The sequence below is a fragment of the Cavia porcellus genome, unplaced genomic scaffold, assembly GCF_034190915.1.
Source record: "Cavia porcellus strain 051 isolate PalLab524CR breed Dunkin Hartley unplaced genomic scaffold, mCavPor4.1 scaffold_14, whole genome shotgun sequence".
Taxonomy (NCBI): Eukaryota; Metazoa; Chordata; class Mammalia; order Rodentia; family Caviidae; genus Cavia; species Cavia porcellus.
The window spans coordinates 18,017,605-18,040,865 of NW_026947497.1; the positions used below are offsets into that span (position 1 = coordinate 18,017,605).

General features: G+C 34.8%; 1 pseudogene; it reads right to left on the bottom strand.

The window, feature by feature from the left end:
- Positions 1-20,258, bottom strand: part of LOC100720374 (heat shock protein HSP 90-beta-like) — a 77,154-nt pseudogene extending 56,896 nt beyond the window's left edge.
- Positions 20,259-23,261: the final 3,003 nt, after the last annotated feature.

A 23,261-nucleotide genomic window follows, 5' to 3' on the forward strand; every position in this document is an offset into this window, starting at 1 on the left:
TCAGAACAAGGTCACACAATTTCCCCTAGGCTGCTAGACAACCTGAGAAAGTGAGCTGCTCACATTTTTAACATTAACCAAGGGAGGCGGGTAATGATTGGGTAGACAAACACTAGGGCTGGCCACACTGCCAGAGAGTTACCGAAGGCTGAGTCATGGAGAAAATTTGTCTCCAGCTACTTAACAAATCTGTTTTCCTGAACTGACTGGTGGCTGCTTCTGTTTGGATGGAGCAGTGTCCATCTGTGGCAGACAGTGTTGAGGACAGATTGTCACTTTTCAACTAGTTTTGTATTTCTGCCTTTATCTGGGGTTTCATGTGGACTTTGTGAATGATAATCACCTCTGGGTTTATATATAGACTGGGTTTATATTTGATAAATAATCGTAGCTTCTAGAACTTTTAGTTTGCATCTATTTTTGAGATTTCATAAGAATTTTATGGGGGAATTAGTAAAAGATAATGAATGTGGCTGCTGAATAGTTCTTCTTATTCTCAGTTCTATATATTATCTTGAAAAGATGTTTTTCAGAGAACAAAACCAAAAATCTAATTGACAGTCAATATCTTAGCTTCTCTGAAATTGTTAAGGACCAAGATAATAATAGGTCTTGTTTTTTTTTTTTTTTTTTTTTTTTTTGTAGTGGTATATTCTTTCCTCTAAAAATTTATGCTGGTTTTTAGGACTTGTGATTGAAGAATTCTATTTTCCCCAGATTAGTGGCTGAAAATGATCTTACCCAAGAAGGAAGTTTCCAAAGGAAACTTTTTGTGCCATTAACTTCTATTTCAAAGGAAGATTTTACATTCTCCATGAGAAAGTTATTTGGATGAAGAAAGATACAATAGAGAAGACTAACTATAGATTTAAAAGATACCTTTCAGTTTGACCTGTTTTTAAAAATTCTTAGGCACTAAAGAAACTACTGTGGCCTGATACATTGATTTAGACAAGACTTACACATCTAATCCGCAGACACAAAATATTCTGTTGTCCTAATATGTTTTCCAGAAGTGTATGAATGTATCTTGACATGACTACAGTCATAGTGAGTTGAAGGTACCATGATTATTCCTGAAGAATCCTAGCTACTTTTTTCTGCATAACTTCCCAGAAAAGCATAAACAGATAAAATCACTAGACCCGTCTGTGCAGCTTTACAAACACCGGCTCCAGGGACACACCTGATGCTTTGATCTTATCTTAAGGTAAAACTGTTTCATTGCAGACCACATGGAGTCACTTTTGTGCTTTAGATCTAGAACACCCCGACCCAACTGTCAGGCACTCAGAAGATGGGGCTTTTGAAAGATAATTGGATCCTGGGCCATTACGCTGTTCATTGGATTAAACCACTGATGGATCCATAGCTAAATGTAGAGTCAGGGAGAAAGGCAGGGCACTGAAAGTGGGACCTGAAGGATGTCTTCCACTCTGTCACCATGACATGAGCAGCCTTCCATCATGCTATTTCTGCCTTGGAACTGCCTGACCAGACACTGTAACTGTTAGCCAAAATAAACTTTTTATTAAAAAATTGCAGGTGTCCTGTATTGTATCCCAATGATGAAAAATGAATAAGAGAATTGCTTTGTCTAGATTTATAAATGTACTCGTTTTTGACTAAAATTATGGAAATCCAGTTAAACTTGCTACTGCCCAGCATGATGCTGCAGTCAGTAAGTGCCCAGTAAGTCAGGCTCTAAAGCATTCTAGACTTTCCTACCTCTCTTCAGTATTGTAGCACCTGGGAGTTGGTTGTCAAATGCGAGGATAAAATCTGCCCCCACACACAGGCCAGCCACATCTTACCACTGAGAACTGGTTAGAAATACAGAGCCTCAAGCTCAACCCTAGAACTGCAAAGTCAGTCTCATTTTATTAACATTTCCCCTTACTGTGGTGTTTGAGAATTACTGACATAACATCAGAAAGAGGAAATGGATTTCAAGAGGCAAAAACTGATCATTTTTTTTCAGGCTCCTATGATGATTACAGACTTTTAACTTCCATGTTATTTTCTGGTTTGTCTTTAGACTCAGTGTTGCTTACTAATTGAATTGCACACAGCAAAACCTCTTGCCCTCTATTTGACAGTGACTTCACTTGGTGTTAAATTTTTCAGAGATGGAAAAACTTGTCTGTACTGCTGAGTGTGAGCAGAGATCAAAATGTGAATTCATTATCTAAAATAGGTAAAACATATCCCGTTATCATAAGAAGCCTGACTTATTCTAGTTGATGTATGCGTGTGTGTGTGCCAAAATAATTAGGAAAAAAGGCCCAAGGAGAATGGAGTAAATGTTGACGTCTGAAGGAAGGACAAATCTGAACCAAAGAGCATATTGGGTGAGGAGACCTTGCCCATGAAGGGCAAAGAACAACCCTAGGGTGTTGAGACGCCAGATTCCAACCAGAAAAGTTGGGAAAGGCAGCTCAGAAGCAAAGTTTACTTAGGATCAGTCCCAACCCTACCTACTAAAGGCATGCATATAAATTGTTCAAATAACTCTTTTGATTCCCTCATAACTCCTTCCTGAGACAAATATCACTCATAAGCTTCCAGCATCAAATCCCAAAGAACTAAACAAAACATTAGCTTTCAGAAAATTCTTTCATCTAAGTGAAATATCTCAAATGTTCTTTATTTAACTTTGGCCAGCACCCAACTAGTGCTTTAAGATTACTCAATAAATAAAACAAAATTCTATGTTCTAATGACAACTTTTAACCATTTCTTCCTCCTTTTATAATTTTGTAGTGAACTACTATTTAAATGGCTGAAAAATGTTTCAACAGTGTGGAATATTGCAGTTTCTGCCTTATGATTTTGCTCTATGTAAATGGTTTTTTGAAAGTTATACTAAAAGTGATGCCAATTTTATTTAAATATCTTACTTCTTTAAGAAATCGGTATCACTCCATGCGTGCTTACTATGCACCAGGTATGGTGCTAAAATAATTAAAATAAATCATTCAGCATGAATAAAGACTATATCAGAACATTTTTGCATGAATAGAATTCTAAAGAAAATGTGTTAAGGAATTTTGGGACAAGCTATGCCCAGCATCCCTTCCTCTTTCTGTCACACATGCATGCAGGAACAGAAGTGCTGACTCAAAACTAGTTAAAGCAGCTTACAGTTCTTGTTCCCTTTGCATTGAAACTTTGGATTTGAAAATTGTGTGGTACGAAAATTTATTGAACACCTTGAAATATATGCACACTATTACTAAATCAAATTATTGGACTGGTTGTGCAAGGAGATTTTCATTATCAAAAATGGTGCTTATCCCACATCGTATCTATTTACTTTGTTATGCAAAATTATCAGTACTTGGAACACAAGGGCATGAAAATGATTTTATCAGATTTCTGTTATTCTTAAATGTAAATGTATATATATACACAAATTTTCACCAATAGACTAAATATGCTTGCATATATTTTCCTCTGTTCAGTTAATTAGAATATATATGTACATATATATATCTCTTCTCTTTCATTCTAGTAACATTGGAAAATTTCCCATGTTGCTTAGCTATGATATTATCGTTTTTTTGTTTTTGTAATGTCTACTTATTTCCCTCTCCATATGTCTATTAATAAAATAATGTGAAAGCGTATTTGTTCTTACATTCTCTTTACGTATTATGGATATTACTCTTTGGGTCATATTATCATCAAAAATTTTCCCAAGTTAAAACTTAACATTTGTTTTGGTTATTTTCTTTGTTTCAGTTTCAAATTTTAAGATTTAACTTTTTATGTATCAAGTAGGATTTATATAATCTAAGCTCAGAATTATTTTAGCTATTTAATTTGAAGAGGTCATTCGCTGAAAATTGACAGCAGGTATAAAACACTCCTGTCCTGGTCTTTCATGAGAAAGACATTTTAAATAAATAAATAAATAAATAAATAAATAAATAAATAAATAAATGCTTTGTTTGCAGAGCACAGTCACTGTTAATTTTGATATCTGAAAATGAGCATCCTATAATTTCCATGCATTATTCAAACATAGAGAAGTGTCTGCATACATAATCAAATGGTCTGCAAAGGATAAAATCTGAACTCATTTGACAAACTTGTGTGGAGCAATCTTTATAGCTCTCCATTCATTTTCTCTAATTGGAAAGAAATTTACATATAATCACAGTTGCAACACGAAATAGAAGAAATCTATTTTAATCACTTACTATTTCCCTTTGAAAGCTATGCGTTACAGCTTTAAAATATCTATAGCTCTTTAAAATTGCCATTGTTATACACAAATATTCAAAAAATTATTGAAATTTTATTGTGAAATATGTTCTTTGAAATATCTTTTTAGTTATATATATTTCATATCATATCCTCCACGCTCTCTACATTAACTTGATTGAACTAAAGTGCCTTCTTTTCTCAAAATATACTTGTGATTTGTTATTAAATTTTGAGATTAGTATTATGACCTCTTCTGTTATTTGTTTAATAAAGACTTTGAAAATAAAATAGCATACACTTTAATTTTTTTTCAGTTTAAAGTTTGAGCTTCGTTGGCTCAAGCCCAACAGTTACAGATATTATTAATATATTGAGTTGACAAAGAAAAATTGTTTGAAACTAGAGTTTGAACCTTTAAAATGTACTAAAGACAACATTTATTTTCTGAATTTTCTTTAATAATGGGATTTAGCAGAATAAAGGCCTGTATACACTATCGGAATTCTAGTTCTTGGTCACATCGTTGGGCTGATTTTCACATGGCCTGTTTTTGTTACAGAACTTTCAATGACAAGCAGAACTCCTTATATTCCCATTCCTAGAGACTACATACAGATATGCTGGATGCTCAACCAGCATTTGATGCAAGTACAGTATCTACATAAATTGATGCTGGCTTGTTTGAAATACCTAATCCTAAATGTTAATTGGACATTTCTCCTTCTGTTCATATTGGAGGAGCTTATTAAGATTTGGGTAGCAGAGTTTATTCTAGGGTACTCAGGCATGGAGAAGCAGAAACTTCAGAAAGTAGTGCACAAGTTGCACAACTAACTCCTGCTCTGGTGCCCACCATGATGACAGTAGGAAGAAACATTGTTTTAATTCAAAGGACACTCCTCCATGTAATATTTCTAGTTAACCAAAGATCTAGGTGGGCAACCCCCAAATTATGGTTAAAGTTAGCAATCAGGAAACTAGAGAACTAAAGAGCCATGCCAGATGGATTACAATTTGCTTCTTATATGAAAGAATTATAAAAAAAAAAAAAAACTCTACATTGACATTTACAACTCTACACTGACATGAGATTCTCTTCTGTCATGCCCTAAGGTCATGACTGTCCTATTCCAACATTCAATCATTTCAGATTTATACTGAATATTAAACTACATACATTGTTTTAAAAATGTTGTTCTGCATAAAATTTTAAACCAATTGTGTAAGTTTTATAAGAATAAAAGGAAGTACAAATTTAAATATGTATATAAGAAGTGGCAAATATTCCTATTTACAAATGCTGAATCAATTTCTACAAAAGATCTCTTTAAGAATATCAATTTTCAGCAAATGAGGAGGGGTAGTGGTGTAGGAAATAAAAGAGAATGTGTTAAGTAACTTTTTGGCTGGAAAAATATTCCTTTTTTGGAGCCATTTAATTGTTTCAGATGGTTTAAGCAAGATTTTGAAGTGATTTGCAATGTATATATTATACCATGGGGTTTTTTTTTCTCCACAGACTTAATGTTTCGTCTTCATTTCTTTCTCCTAATCTCATAGTTCTTCATGAACCATATGTACTCCTTCAAAGAAAGAAAAACAATTCTGCCCTCTTGATGGAAATCTGCCTGAGGCTTTGGTATTCACAGCACAGTTTGGTTCATCTAATATTGAGCTAGGAAAAAGTCAAGAATGTCTCAAAGTTTTATCATTAAAGCACTCCTGGTTCTAAAGTTCTGAAATCAAATGGAACTACATAATTTTGCCCTTCAAAGAGGCAAATAAAATAGGCAGATGCTGTATCAAAATTGACATGTTCATAAACAGAATGGAATTGCCCTCTGGCCCCTCACTGATGACTCCACTACTTTGTAAGGGACTTTGACTATTATAAATGGTGAGTTATAAAAGCCATTAATAAAACTTTATGTTTTAAGATTGACTTTTATTTCATTTCTGATCTCTGCCTTTGGTTTAGATACAGAAGAAGCAGGTTTAGAATAGAAATACTCTTAATATAGGAGACACATGGCCTCTCATTAGAATACTGCCACTTGAGATGCCTCATGGTGTTAGCAAAGTTAATGGATACCCTCTTGGAACTGGCCTGCTGGGATGCTGGCTCACTGACAGAGTGTTCTTTGGTTCATAAAACTGACAAAGTCAATGATTTCAAATATTCACAGAAGGGATACATTAATCCAGCAAGTAATATGACTTCATTTTAGTGCTCAGAAATTGTGCATTTTTAAGGATAGTAAGCTCCAAAGAATTTGCATTGGTTTGCTTTGAGAACATACTTTGCTTCCTAACACACACTGAAATTGAGCCTATAGTATAAATCAAAGCACATCATGTATTTCGACTGTAAAAAACATCACTTCCAAAAATAATCTTTTGACCAGTTAAATTATATTATGATGCATAATCACTATGATGCTGTAAAAAGGGAAACTAACTTTATTTCCTAAAAGCACTATTTTCACTAATAGTGATTGATCCCATCCAAAGGCTGCCATCAATGCGCCCATCAAGGTATCAATAGTTCTACTTGTAAAGTGTCTCATGAGATTTTCAAGGTTAAAGGCTCTTTGTCACTAATATTGGTTAATATCACCATAAACCCAAGAACAGAAGTAACTTTTTAGAAAGCTGAGTTTTTCCATTGAGAGAGCTCAACCTAATCCCCACTTTATAAAGCACTGTTTTTTAATTTATAGATATACAATATCTATAAACTTAGATGTCTCAATTATGAGAGCAGATGATCATTTTTGGTGTTGGACAAGCACAACACAGGGAGAGTGGCAGATAACTGGCTTCTATCACACTGTATTCCTCAGGTCAGCAACTGTTAACAGCAGTGAATTTTGGGAAGCTTGCTGACTTATCTTCTCTTTACTGCATGTAGAAAGGAAAATTTGGGATCTGTTTTGGGAGAAAATGGGAGGCACGAAGGTAGAGACAATAAAGACACAGAAAAATGATATACAATTGATATAAGGGTGATTTTACCATTTATTCCTATCTATTTGGTCTACTACACATTATACAGGCCATTTATGTGTACACGGAAATTAGCCCTTCCCATACAAAGATGTACCTTTCCTATCATCAAAGAATTCATGGTGAAGTTGAAATGAAGACCAGCAAGCGTCTCATCATATGCAGAATCACGAGTACAACAAAAAAGCCAAAAACTGTGTGCTGTGTGCACAAAAAAATATCTAGAGAAGCCTGTTGAGAGAGGAGGGCATCCTAGCCAAGTTTAATGTTTGGTGAGAAACTAGCTAAGCAAAGGAATGACGAAGTGGCATTCCAGGCAGGAGAAGGGGCTTGGGAAAGCTCAAGCAAGTATGAGGGAACTGTGGAATGTTCGACAAACTTCACATAATTCACAGTGTCATGTGTGGTGTGGGGAAAAGTAAGAGGTGACCCTGGAGGTAGAAAAGGACTAAATGATGACAAGTTTTGTGTACCGTGCTAAGGACTCAAAATTTTACCCTGAACTAACTGAAAAATCTTTGAAGAAGTTTATTGATCACTTTCAAAAACCCAAAAGACCATTTGGGAGCAATAGACGAAAGCTGGGTGATGCATAGGAGGGTCCTGAAGTCCTGCCTACAAAGATGATCGGGACACGAACTGATGTGCTAAAGTGTGGGATACCAAGAGTACGTAAGGTGGGCTCGACAGAATTGAGGGTCTGGTGATCTTTCTAAGGATATTTAGATAACCACTGCAGTGGTAGCTGAGGATGTAGAGTAACTAGTTTCATCAAGAGTCTGTAGAATGAAGAGCAAATTGTAGAGCAGAGTGAACTAACTCTCTGATATCTGGGACATCGTTACAGAAGATCGTTCTTGAACTTTCCACTTCTTGCTTTTTGATCATTAAACAAAGTAAACACAATGCGCACAACTAAATAAATGAACTGTAGCTATTGAGGGAATGATAGCAAATATGTTTGAATACTTACATTTGTGTTTATTGGATAAACAGTATTTTTATTTGTATTATCTACAATATTACTGTGGATTTGTAAATAAGAAATACAATGATCTCATTTTTAGATGGTACAACAAGATGAGAAACACTTAATCCCAGCTCCTTCGTTCAGTATATGTTCCAGTTGAGATTCAGATGCTCAGGTGCCGTGTTCAGCTTTATGGCCTTTTGGAAGCAATTGTGACATGTGAAGCAGCAAACACAGTCCTGTACTATTAGTTCCAGTGCTGGCAAGCAGTGAGCCTGTCTATAACTGGACTACTTTCTTTGCTAAAAACCTTGGTTCAGTGAGTTCTCTCAATCATCTGTTTTATTTTACCTCATTGTGTTATACTTATTAATCTATTATCATCTTAAGTCGTTACTGAGTGCTGTGTATGTGTGCATGTGTGCATACACAAGTACAACATTAGGAAAGGTCTTTATCCTCATAGATCATATCTAAGCATCCAGGCAAACTAAAAAAAGGGTGTAAGACTTTCAGAACCTTCATTAAAAATTATAAGTATAATAAAAATTTACCATGAGTACTATTTATGTATATAAAATCCACATTCTTAAATAATATATCTGTGACTCATCTGAATCAGAAATGTAATATTTATTAAAGTAGATTGAAATTAAGGAGCAATAAGTGAAGTTTTCTTGTTCTACAAATTCTTTCTGAACCAGAAGAATCTTTTCCACTGAAATCGAAGGGACTAGGAACTGTGGCTCTTGAGAATCCCTTCAACAGGAATTATTAGCTACACGAAAGTATGTTTATTCAAGCCCAGATTTTCAGGTTGACAAGGCTATAAAATTAGTTTAGGACTATGGATTTCTTCTAGACAATCATTTTCTCAATTGATATTTAGATTGGGCCGTGCATAAATTACCTACAACATGGCACAGCTTATCTAATTTGCATAAAATTATACATGGCTTTTGTGAATACCTGAAAAATAATTTTTCAGGGACATTCATCATGTTCAGTGTCCCACAATAGCCTGAGAGTTACCAAAAGCCAAGCAAAGTTCTATTTTACCTATATTGATGTCCAAAATATTGTTGAATACAGTACATGTTACATTAAAAATGTCAGAACTGTTTCTGAAATTAAATGACATTGTTTTTTTCTGGCTTTCAGAGTAGAATATAAGACCAGTATTAGTGAGGTGACTTATGTAGCCAATGTGTTTCTTAATGAGGTGTAAGAACGGAAATACAGTAATTAGAGGAGAGGAAAACTTTCTGCCCTCATAGGGTGTGTAAAAGTTCTGAAAATTAAACTCACATAAAGCAAATTAATAGGATAAAAGCATATAAGTGTATTTAACATTTTATATGTGTATGAGAATCTTCAAAAGCAAATTGAAGATTTGAAGAAGCCCCAAATTACAAATACCTTTTTACCGAAAAAACAATACACTATAGGATTTTGTTTGTGATAGAACAATAGCTGTATCAGACATAAATTGTGGAAAGATATTAGGAAGCACATGAAGGCAGTGAAGAGCTATTTCAAGTGGTTTGCTAATACCGATTGGCAGGGGCTTCCAGCCTCTAGGGGTGACAAGGATTTTCCTCCTGGCAGAGGGAGGCATTTTTCTTGTCAGAAATGTTGCAGTCTAGGAGGGAGCAAGGGGACAATCAGAGAGCCCTTCCCGCCTCTGTTGTTTTCATAGAACTTCAGTTCAAAATAATCAACCAGCCAAAATGGGATATGCCAGGGTGATGTGTTCTAATCTCCTTAATTTAACTTGACCCTTCATTATTTTGAAAGATGAAGTGTCTCTCTCTTTTTGAACCAGGGATTGAACTTGTGACCTCATCCTTGCCAGACCTGTGCATGTGCCACTGAGCTACATCCCTTAGTTTCTCTTTTTTCTACTCAGTAGTTTAGTCATTTGAATTGTCATTAAAAGTTATGGAGAAATCATGTAAGGATGCAAAATTCAAAAATTGTCTCATCCTAGTTATTTTTTCCAAGAAAAGAACATGCTATCGATGAAATTGATTTTCTAACATAGGACAAAACATTTCACTATTATTTCCAAAATTACAGTAAAATAAAAATTGCCCTTATTTTATATGTTTTCCACCAGGAAAGCACCACCTGCAAGCTTCATAATGGTAGACATGCTTTCTGCTACATTCTCATTTGAATTACCAGTGGGCATCAGAATTCTGACCCATTGTTGGTTCTTTAATTGAATGAACGAATTATATAGATTTTCATATTGTAGGAAACAATTTAAATTCATGATTTTTCATATTCATTCTGCTCCTGCTGGACAGAATATGCCCTCTGTGATGCAAACACTAGTGCACCTCACCCAAGTAAACACGCCTGCAGGAGATGCTGTGGGCATCCGGCCTGGGTCATGGCGAGACAGTACTTTGGAGATAAATGCAGGGTTTCTTGAGGAATGTTGTGGTTACTGTGCTTACCTAGTTGACTCTAGCAAATCTAAACATATTTGCAGAATATCCTGGTAATTTTAGTTTCATTTATCACTATGTACTATACTTTTTCAGAATAGTACCCTCTTGACTCTTTTGCAAAAATATAATTCTTTAGCCACAATGTCTTCTAGTACTGTTTTCTGTGTGGAAAGTTAGGAATATTTTAGGTCTTTATAATTCATGCTTTCTGCATTTTTGTCTGCATGTAACATAGTATAAACACATTCCACTTTGAAATTTCAAATAAATTGTGGTTGTTTGAGAAATAACAAGAAGCTCATCATTAAATGACTTAAAAGAAGAATTAAAGCCAGTGAGAAAGGGAACAGTGTTTTCTTAATTCTTTATTTAGGATAGTTCTTTATTTAGGATCAGTATATAGTTTCACATATCTGTGGATTCTCATTTTAAAAGGTCTAGCATCTTCCCGCTAGCCAGTCAGGTAACTTGGTCATTATAAAGAATACTAATAGAATTTTATCACCACAGTGTTTCAAGGGAAATAATTTGGCATCATTCAGGAGTCATTTTGCTCATTTGAAGCCATGCGGAGTTATATCTTAGCTCCTGACCAAAATAATGATTAAGCACTGCATAAATGAAAAATATTATTAAAGTAGATAAATTATCTAAAAAGTATCATTCATATCTGTTTTAAGATAATGGCTATTGTTTTACCTGGATAATACAGTCTTACTAATAAAGCATGAAAATGACACAGAAAAAAAACAATTAAGAATTTGGATTACTCAAAAATTGTAACACTTTAAAAACTAATGAATAATAAGGAAGAAACATGATTATCAGATTAACTCTATATAGCCATGAGTCCTGAATCTACAGTAATTCTTGCTCCCTGTGTGGTCTAGAGAAATTTATTCAACCTAAGGGGGTCTTAATCCCCTTATCCATATAATGGGAATATCGTATTTGTTTGTGGTTAAGATTTTAAATGTTATTGCAGATAAAGAACTTAGCATAGGACACCTTCAAATCTACATTCTAGTATTAAGGGAGAGATATTTGGAATTTTTTATTTTTTATGTTTGTATTCAAATTGTGCATTTGCCACAAAAGAATAAAAAGTAAGGTAGGACCATGCACTCTCTGCTAGTGTGAATTATGACACAATTTGATGGTTGCCAAGGAAGAGAAGAATGTTTGCTCCTAGAACAAATCTAGTATTTCTAGATTTTATTAGAAATTAACAATTACATGAAAATGCCAAAATACAGGCTTAGATGATCCTGAGTGTAAACTATATTTCTGAATTCTAATTTTTCCTTACTGCATCTGATTTTCTGCATTATATACACATTCTGATCACTATTCTTTTCACTCAAGAAATTGTAATTTTTCTTCTTAGATTTGCTAAAATGTTATTCTCTCCCTCTCTCTCTCTCTCTCTCTCTCTCTCTCTCTCTCTGTATGTGTGTGTGTGTGTACTAGAGATATCTTATTATTAAAGAATCATTATGATACTGAAGTGAGGGACATATGGCCTTCTAGGTTTTGGATGACATTGGGAAGTGTAATATAATAGGAAAATAAGATGGCATCATACAGCAATTAAACTAATTCATTTTTAATGACCAGGAATACTATGCCCAAGTTCCAAATCATTCTCTAAAATTGATCAATAATGTGTAAAAAAGTTAATTAACATATGGAGTCTAAAGACAGATTTTAATAGACTCTATATTTATAAGTTAAATGTTTTAATAAAGAAAAGAAATAAGAATGTTTAATTGCACCAGGGAAAAGTATCTCCTGGATATTTATAAAAATGGGATACATAATCATGCAATGACATACAAAATCTTTTATGATATAGTGGATTTGAAAAACCAAAAAAGAGAATCATAAATTGGCTTATGTGAAAAAAATACACCCATGTGGATTTTAAGTGTTCTGTATTTAATAGTGTACAGTTTCAGGGATTTTTCTTTGCATAAGAAATTTCAAAATCTAATCAAAATATTACCAAATTTAAATCTTTCTTGATACTTGCCTAGAAAATCTTAAATGCCTTCATATTGTGCATTTTCAACATAGGAATTTTCTTTTCTGTCTTTGATTTTCTTTTACTCAACATAGTGTGATGGTCAGTAAAAAAATAGGGAAGAAAAGCACAGATTTGTTTTGGAATGTTATGGTAATGATTGCTATTTTAGGCACTTGAATTATAGTTTTGGAATTTTACCATAATATTGTAAATAATACTCTTTATGTTGCTCTCATTTGGAGCCTTTGAAGCAGGCATTATAATTATTCATATTTTACAGATTAGTAACTTGAGGCACACATCTGGTTACAACTTACTCATGTCTTGCACTGTAAAGAAGTCTAAACCAAAGTTTCAACCTAAGTGTTTTGACACAAGTCTACACTATGATTAAGCATTTACTTGAGAGCTTCCCTGTAGTTACCCCGTGTCATTGTATACTTGATCCTTTATCTTCTAATTTTTTTTTATCTGTTCTTGTATTTGCTGCTTTTAGGGGAGTGTGGAAGGTGCCTATTCTCTTCAAGTTTAGGGAGAATTACATTTATCATTTACAGGACCAATTTACCTTTTTTTTTTTTTTTTTTTTTGCCTTTTTCCTTTTTATCGGTACCAGGAATGGAACTCACGACTGCCTGCTTGCAAGGCAGGTACTTATGCCTCTGAGCTAAATCCCCAGCCCCCAATTTACCTTTTTGTGTTTTTTTTTTTTTAAATCACTTCAATTTGTTATTTCCTCTAAGGCGCTTTTTGAAAACCACTTGTTTTGGTTTGTGTATGGATGCCCCCTCAAAGCTCATGGAGTCATAAGGTTTTCTTTTCAGAGGTGGTTCAATCTGTGACTGATTCACAGTGCAATGCTGAGATTAAACGTGCTGGAATTAAAGATCAGTGATTGCTGGGTCAGTTCACTGATTGGTTTGGCATCACCCTATTCTCTTGTTGTTTTTGCTGTCTTTTGCTTCCATGAACTGTTGCCCTTCTGCCGTGTGCCACCCTGCTTTGGAGCCAACCAATTATAGACTGAAACCTCTACAAACTGTGAGCTAAATAAATTTCCCTCTCTTTAACTTTGGTTTTGTGTTAGCAACAATGGAAAAATAAAAAAGACAATACTGTTACTTTTATTAAGAATAATTTTTCTCATGGCAACTGTTTCACATTTAATTTCATTCTATTTTCTTGTCATACATATCACAGTTGGATCTCTTGTTGACACAGCAAGCTGTACTTAATGATACATGCAGTATTGGAAGTGACGTGAGTTCATATGCTAGAATAACTAGGAATTTCAATATCTCAAGACCTTTTTCCTCTCTTTTCCTCTCTTTCTACCCCTTTTCAGTTCTAGAAAGCAAGCACGGCTTTCCAAGGCTAAGGATATGTATCTTAGTCTAAAGACCCTGAGTCCTCTATACCAGAACAAAAAGGACATGATACAAAATTAATAGCAGAAACATTCGCATACAAATTTTTTTATGTTGAGGACAAAAAAGAAACTTGCATTTTACATTAAAGTGTTAGGATAGCAATAATTGCCTATTCTCTGATCACCTCCACTGTCTGATATTTTTCTTTTCCTATTTATTTAGTTCTGATTGTTGTGTTTCCTTCCATTTTATGCACAAAACTTGGTATCCAGGATGCATTCCAATGTGACAAGTCCTCCTTATAGGAGATATTTTCTTTGCGTTTCAATTTTTCCCAAAGCACATAAACTTAAAAGAATTGAAGATATATTTTAAAGTAATTCCTTACATTCTGTCAGCGTTTTTCAGTGAAAGTGTAATGAGCAAACTGGCTGGGTTGTATTCCATAATTACTGCTGTCTGTATATGTTCAACTTGAGATAAAATTGTTTCTGCATTTATCATTCCCTGTTCCTGCTTAAGTAGTTGTCAGTGCAGCTGTGATTCATTTATGTTACAATACAGCAGCTAATCGTGTATAGGCTATTTAATCAAAAACAACATTTTAACAAGACCAAAATAGCCAACGCAGGAGAAAATCTTAGTTATATAACAATGCTAGAACTTTTTTGGGAAGCAGCACTGAAAAAGATTATTCATTTGTATAGCTTTGAAAGCCAAATAATAATTATGGTAGCATTGTTCTGATGTCCACATTGTCCAAAACTGAGATGGGAGCCAGAAAGAGAAAAGTGAATTATCACTCATTATCTTGTTTGATTTGGCCCTTTAAATGGTCAATATTACTGAATTGCCCTTTGGATGGGAACAAATTAGATTCTATCATATGCCACTAAAGGTCTGTTTTCGTGGTTGGATGTGTTTGAATTCACGAGATTGCGAATGCTACGCTAAAGTAAAGATAATTATGAATGCAATTATTAGTCATTTAGGCCATCAAACAACACACAAATGGATCATTCATTTTGAAATTTGCAAGGCAAATTTGTAAGCACTGAAAAAACTCTAGGAGCTAAAGAAAATTTTATTGGAGATGGTGAGACTTAAGATTATGTATCTTGATGTTAACTTTTGTACCAAACAAATTTCGGTTAAACTATTTGCTCTTTTTATTTTTTTGTAAAAAAAAAAAAAAAATCATCCAACCTGTGTATGTCACTTTGGATGATAATTCTATAGGTTAAGTCTGGTGTTACATGAATAAAAATTAGCATGAAGTCAGCCTGGCTGTATATTTAAATATATTTGAGGAAGCAAAGTAAGTCTTTCTTGTAATAACTTTTATTATCATCTAACAAAAATGATTTGATTGAGTAAAATAAACACTCTCTTTGTAGTGGTTATTTTGGTTCAGTCACAATGGTTTTCCACTCATACCCTCCAAAACAACATGCTCCACGTACTATGGGAAAATGTTTCTCACTTGTTTCTGTTGGATTCCCACTGCAATGTCCTTCATGCTGGTCATGGAGGTAAGTCATATATCGATCATGTACACTGCCTGGGCCAATCATATTACTGAATCACCATAGACATAGTGATTGAAGTCAAACTAAGCCTGTGCAGTGACAGAAACCACTTTGATTCTTCCAGATGAATTAACAATGAGTTAAAGTGGCCAAAAGTCAGTGGAGTTAAAATACCTGTAATACAGACAGAGACCAGGAAAAGGTAGGCTTGGAATATGAGAGGAGGGAAAAGGAGAGAAAGATAACTCTTTTTGACCAGATTCTGGAGTCCCTAGAGGGTCTAAAGCTAGCCACAGCCTTACACATCCTCACTCCAAAAAACAATAATGTTTAAACATCTTTCAACTCATGTTCTTGTCACAGCTAACTGAATAGTCACTCATTACTGCCAGCAAACTAATTAAAACATCTTTACAGAATATTATTTTGGCATCTGACAATATTTCTCATGTTATTGAAGTCACTGAAGGACTTAGCACTCAATTCCTTTGGTAAACTGGAGATATCTTACAGAGAATTACATAGCTAAGAGAAACAGTCACAAATAATAACAATGCACTTTAAGTATTTAAATTACATATAAGTAGATGCATTCATGTATTAAAATTAGATGCATTATAATTTTATTAGATGAATTAGAATATAAATTCATTAGAATTAATGAATTAGAATAAATGTATTTTTATATGAAAAATTTAGAATGTGATAAGAATTATGTTGAAGATAAAGCCCACCAGTAAAATGTGAACAATATTGATATTCAACAAAAACACATCTGTGAAAGTGAATGTCACTAACATTGAGTGCCCCGAGGTGATTTTTTCACATATGCTATATAGTTCTATCCTCACATCAACCCTATAGGTAGACGTTATTATCCTTATTTTGCAGGAAATAAGTTTTGCTGAGGACAAGTAATTTAGTGCAAGGTCACACAGCTAGAAGGGCTCATATACTTTATACCACATGGCAGCCAATAACATGACCATCTGATCACTCAACTTGCAGGTGTTTAATTTAGGGAAATTATAGACCTTGTGCAACATACACAATTCGTTGGAAAAATAAAAGGAATTGCCTTTAAATATAGTGTGAAATGTATAAAAATTAATTTGATCTCTGGGTAAGGAACCTGAGAATTTTGTGCAAACAAAAATACTGAATTTTAAATACCAAAAAATTGTTTTAGGTGAGCAAAAATATCAGGTAAAAATACACATGTTGAAAATGATTTAGGACATATGTTAATACAATTAATATAAGGAACTCATACAAATAAAAAGGCAAATCAGTAGGAAAATAAAAAGAAGACGTAAGTAGGCAGCTCAAAAACAAGAACATTAAACAACTCCACAGCCAAGTTCTCGAATTAATCCTTGAAAATGGATATTAAATTAATAAAAAGGCCAGTTGTTTTCTTAGCAAAATGGAAGCATTTAGTAAAATAATGTGCTCCACCAAATTACTCATAAATGATAGGGAAAGAGAGCTTCCAATAGTTACCGGAGTGTAAAGGAGTCCTGCCCTTGACTATTTTGGGATTTGCAGTTTGTACCTACAGCCAGAAAAATTAGCCAACTCCCACTGCCCGAACTATGATCAGTTCAGACACAAATTAGAATTCCTGAGCCTTAAAAGTGGACAACCAGTGACACGGTGTGCATGTTTCCCAAGGTTTGTAAGTCAGGGTCCTCACCCCAGGACCTCAGTAGGTGACTGGATGTGGACAGAGCACTTTCAAAGGAATGGTTAAGTTTTAAAAGACCGTTAGGGTGGACCTCAGTGCAGTCTGATAGGTGTCCTTCTGCAAAGAAGAAATTTAGACAAACAGCCACCAAGTGTGTACACACAAACATAAAAGAAAGAGCTGTGAGGAAACATCAGAAGCAGCCATCCGTAAGCCAAGAGAGGTATCAGGAAAGTCAAAACCCGTGGGCACCTCTGTTTTGGGTTTAGAGCCCCCAGCATTGAGACAAGGCAGATTTTTAAGCCCTTGAGTCTGTGGTGTTTTGTCATGGGGGCCCCAGCAATTTAACCCGGTTAAGCTTTCCTAAAGGGCCCCTCACACACTTCTGCCTGCCAGGCTCCTCCTGAGGATGCAGGCGCGGAGCCCGAGCCAAGCCTCGGGATGGTTCGCATGTTCTTTCTCTGCTTCTCTTCATTATGGACAAATTTTTCTATAATTCCAATACATTGTTGTCATAGGCTAAAAATAAAGCTTTTTAAAAATAAAAATAGCCCCTGAGTTTAAAAAGTTTAATTTGAACTCTTTCCTTATGTTACAAAAATTCCTTTGTTCACTGGCTCATAAAGTGTGATTCATCATATACTCAAATAGATGAAAAAAATGTTAATTAACATTTAGCATCATACATTTACATAGATGTTAACATATAACATATATAACATTAACATTGGCTTAATAAACGTCAGAATCAAAGTCAGTCTTCATGTGTTTTATCTCATTAGCAATATTTCACATATTTAGCAATATCTACATATTTGACTCAAACATTATGAAAATAGTTGTGATTTCAACAAAAGCTATGTTGCTTCATCATTTATATTTCTGATGCCTTTCCCTCTTTATAAATCTTGTAGCCACCCTAACTTGAGCCTTTTAGAAAAATAAGGCTCCTATTAGTGTTGCATAAAATATCTTCACCATGTATATAAACTGAGAAGCCTAATGTTGAGAGACTAATGAGGAGCTGGAAAGAGGTTTGAAAGCAGAATAATTCCAGGGGAAATGCAGCTGCAGGGGAACATGGATCATTAGAAGAAACAGCAATGACAGAGGCGATAAAGAAACACAATATGGGGGAGAAGGATCAAATTCAGGATACAGAAGAAATAAACTAGGGTTGGAGGAAACGAATCAAGATTTATGTGGCTTTTGATCAAATGTCAAAGTACAGGATACAGACAATAAGTAAGTGAACCCACAAGCAACTGAAATATTTTAGTTTATTCCCAGCTGACATCCCCAATGACATTTCCTCATTTATCATTGGAAAGAAAGACCATTGAAAACTGAAAATGACATTATAAATCACTTTGCCCTTCACCAATCAGCATCTAACCTTGCTATGCTTGTGTGATAAAAAGTAATGCTTTAAGACACAAAACTTTTGGAACTGTAGAAAACTGGGAAAACCATTCATTCTAAATGGATCTGAGATATTATGCTACCCAGTTACATGCTGAAATGGTTACTTCACTTAGAATTGTTCTTGGGGTCTGTGTATATGCTTTTAGATGTGAATGGACAGGACCACTTTCACAAAGCTAATAAAATTTTGATGATGATGATGATGATGATGGTGATGGTGATAGTGACTGCTGACATTTATTAGGCAGTTTTATACGTTCTGTACTTGAAAGAAAATTATAATGACTCAATGGTATATAAATTTACAAATGAGGAAACTGAACATCCAAGGGTTCCACTACTTTATTCCAAGTTTCAAACCTGGTCACCAGTCTGACACATACTTGTCATCTGTCACCAGATAGCTGCTATTCTCACCTTTCTTCTGTTCCCTGAAAATGCTGATCTTATCCCTACCACATTTACTGGTCTCTCTGCTAAGAAAATTTCCACTCTGTTTTTCATTTGTCTTGTTCTTTTTGCCTCTTATCAGCTGGTAAATCACTTTCTGAGGTCTTTTTCAGAAGATACTTTACACTGATGGTTTCCTGTTTTTTATTTGTGAATGTGCTTCCCGCTCCCCTGTCTCCTCACCAAAATGTATGAACAGCCACCCCTGGAACAGTCCTTCACACTTGAGAGATACTCAATTGATATTTGGAGAATAAACACAGGAATCTTATTTAATACATATTTGAGCTATTTTAGGAAAGCATCATTAAATGTAATTTTATTTACATTTGAACAACACTGGCATTCATAAGGAGAAACATATTACAATGACTTCTTTGTTACTATGGAGCAGAACTGCAATTGGAAACCTGGAATTGCCTTGAGGAAAGTGCCAGAGGATCTATAAGCCTGTGTAGCTATCATGGAAGAAATGTCTTTAAAAGAAAGTGAATCTGGATTACTTGAGAGTTGTTCTAGCTCAGAGACACACGACAAAGAAAAGAATAGGACATCATTAGTAAATGACTGCCCATGTAAAGTTTCACATCATAAAGGCAAACATAAAATGCAAGAGGAATAAAGCTACCTTTGCTTAGTTTGAAGACAGGTCCAGTGAATTTCAGAGATTATCTTTCAGGCCTAAAATGTTGCATTTTTGCTTGACTATTTAACAGAACATTTCCAATTTGAAACTATGTAGTATTTTCAAGAACTGCATTTGAGGTAGAGTAAACTAAAAGGATAATGCTAGCGAAACCAAAAATAATTAATTTGTTAACCAACATCTGTATCCGTATCTGTATTTTCCTATCTCCATGTAAACAAGTATGAGCTTTGAGGAAAAAAAATCAGAATGATACAGACCCCAAAACTTTTTGAAAACCAATTCCATAGAAGTAATATTTTTCAGAGCCAGAAAACTGAAGCTGTTCAAATTCCAAAAACTTAAAGAATATAAGATTATTTGCAGATTGGCATATTGCTTCCAGAAGGAAAGATGTATGATGTTAAGAATTACTGTTGGGCTCATTTTCTGCACGCCTGGCAGCACCCAGTTCCCAGATGGGAGAGGAGTCATCCATTGCGCCTCACATTAGTTGGTGTTTCCATCTGTCTCCACCTCGGTCCACAATAGGATTATTTTACCTACGTATAATTCAGCTTCAATTTATGCTGTAAGGTTTTGTACATATGTCTAGGAGCTCCCATGGTCACATGGTAAATGTGCAAAAAGTTTTTAAAAGTATATATTCATTTCATTTTCCTAGGGGAGGCATTCAAATTGCAAACGGAGAGATTTCCTTCCCTTAAGAGCTATTTGTCTAAAGTCACCATGTACAGTATGCATAATGGTCTACTCTTTTCTTTTTCTCCCATCTATAATTATCATATTCAGGATTATTTTTCTTAAGTCTATGTAAAAGTATTTATGCTAAGGCATATGGGAAGATAATCTGCAAAGTAAGCCACATTAAAGGGAAATGATTTCTGGACAATTTTGTTAAATTCATTCAAGATTTGTCCACTCTACATTTCATGATAATGTCATAAACTTATAAGTAATAAACCTACATGGAATTCACAATAACAGCAAATGCATACAGCTTGTTGGTTTGGGATTAATGTTAAGTGCTTTCTAAGAGTCTTGGCAAAAAATTCTGTCTGTCCTGTGTTAGCACTGAGTAAACTGAGGCAGAGAGCTGTAGGGAATTGTGCATGAAGTCACATCACACATGGGATTCTAATCCATGCTCTTGGGTTCCAGAGGTCAAACTCTAAGTCACTAAACTGTACTGATTCCTCATCAAATATGCTCATTCTGTATTGTTATCGCTTAAGTAAGAATTTTTATTACCTGAAGTGCTAGGGAAATGAAAAACGACTTTGGCTTCAGACTGTTCCATATCAATAAAATTTTAACTTATTCCTTTAAGTAACCCAAAACATTTCATGAAAATATATTCTTAAAAAGTGCATACCTTCTTGACTTTGCCAAAATTCATTCATTACAGATGTTCTTTTAAAGAACATTCTGAAACAATACTAGTCATATCTTTGATTTTTAAGTGTTTTCTATATAATGCAGTCTCACTCACTGGAGTAGATAAAGCTGTGGATGTAGCTTTTAAACAGTGCTTTCATTTTAGTCTTTCCTCCTCTTTGGATAGTTTTCTACTTTTCTTAGTTGTGGTCATGACATCACATGTTATTTATTCCATGTTTTGTGCTTTAATTCCATTTCCTACTCCTAACTTTTCCTCCAACTTATCTGTACACTACAATGAAACCCTATGATAGTTTGTAGGAATTGCATATAAAAAAGAGTAAGGACTCTTGGCAAGAAAAAAAAAATATTTTTCTTGTGGGTTAATTGCTCAAAATGTAATGGTCTTGGGCCTAAAGAATGGTTGTGGTTCATTTTCCATTAACTTAATGACTTGGTGTTGAGGAGACTATTTTGTTGAAATTTTTATTGACTGTAGGATCTCTCTCTTTTCTCTTTCTGGTTTGCTTTTTCTTTTGCAGCTGTCCTTGTTCTTCTCTCCAGGCGGTTCCTATAAACTCTGTTGTAGATTTTCATCTCAGTTTACAGATGAGTTGGAGCAGCAAGTTAGGAGAAAGAATTGCACACAAAATTCAGATTAGTTCCTTATTCTTTGCTGTTCTCAGCATTTCTCTCACCACATTCTCCTATTCCGATGGCCAAAACCATGAGTTCTTTCTTTATCCTTTCATTTCTGAAATCAAGTCTTTAATTTCCAACTCCTGCATTTCTGGAGAAGAGCTCAAATTTAAAAATTTTAAATTAAGCGTATCATTTTCTGTCTAAGTCAAATTGTGCTCTTTTTCTGATAGAGGAGTGGAGAAAGGACCAGATCTGATTCAGAAGACTTGAGTTAAATTCCTTCTGGAAGATTTTATTCATGTGAGCTTTCTCAGGACACAAAATTTTGTATTTCTCAGTTCTCTTTCATATCATAATACAAAACCCCAAGCATGAGATGGGGGAAGAGCATCCGCTGGAACTCGGGCATACCAACAGTTGAGCTCTCAGCCATCTGTCCTCAGTGTGATACAAATGACTCCTTCTCAGCCTCGCTTCTGGTTTCTCCTGCCTCAGCTACATGTTGGGTCATCGCAGTGGGCTGCCAGAAACATGCTGAGACACCTCAGGAGCCCTTGCTGAACACATCCGCGGTCATTTCCTGTAGCTGCCCCTGCATCCTGTGACATCCTGAGATTTGGAGGAACTCGTAGCTTCTCTGAGTCCTGTCCAAGAAAGGAAAAGCACCTGGGATCCTACAGATTTTAAGTTTTCAGCTATACAATGCTCCTGGGGTTAGAACCTGGAGGAGAAGGCATGATCCCAGTCCCTTGTGAAAACTGTCCACCATCTAAACTTTTCTCTTTTCTGATAACGCACGTCTTTCAGCACCACCTTTTCTAGTGTCTCCGAGAAAATAAAGCCATTTCAGTCTGGTCAGAATCCATCCAAATAGAAAATCAAGTACCCCAAGTAATAAGAACTGTGGGAGCAATAAAACCCAAAATGTGTAATTGTTATTGTAAAAAAGAGAGGAAAAGAAAGTGTTCTAAAGAATATAACTCCATGTATATCTAAGTGTGTAAGATCGATAACCATATTACTAAGTTTTGTTGGATCATTGAGCAGAACTGTTTGCAGACTCACTGTTTGAATGTTCACTCTGTATGCTTTAATTTTGTAACTTGAACAACTATTTCTAAGATGACAATATGTAATCTATTAACTAGTGATTTCTTACTGTTTATTTTTTTGAAATTTGGTATTACTTGTACCCCTTTTCTGTTTTGTTTTTTTCTCCTTAAAAAAATTAAAAAAAAAAAAAAGAAAATCAAGTATCTCACCCTTTCTCAGTTTTGCCTTAAACAGTTTCCTAGATGATAAATATGTTTCACTCCAATTTGAATGGGGAAGGCCCACAGAGCCAAAATAGGATGCAGCACACACGAAGAACATGGCCAGACAGCAGAGCAAAATGTCATCCTGTCACACATAACTAAGGAATGAATCTAGTTAATGGCAATAGCAAGATTCTTGGCAC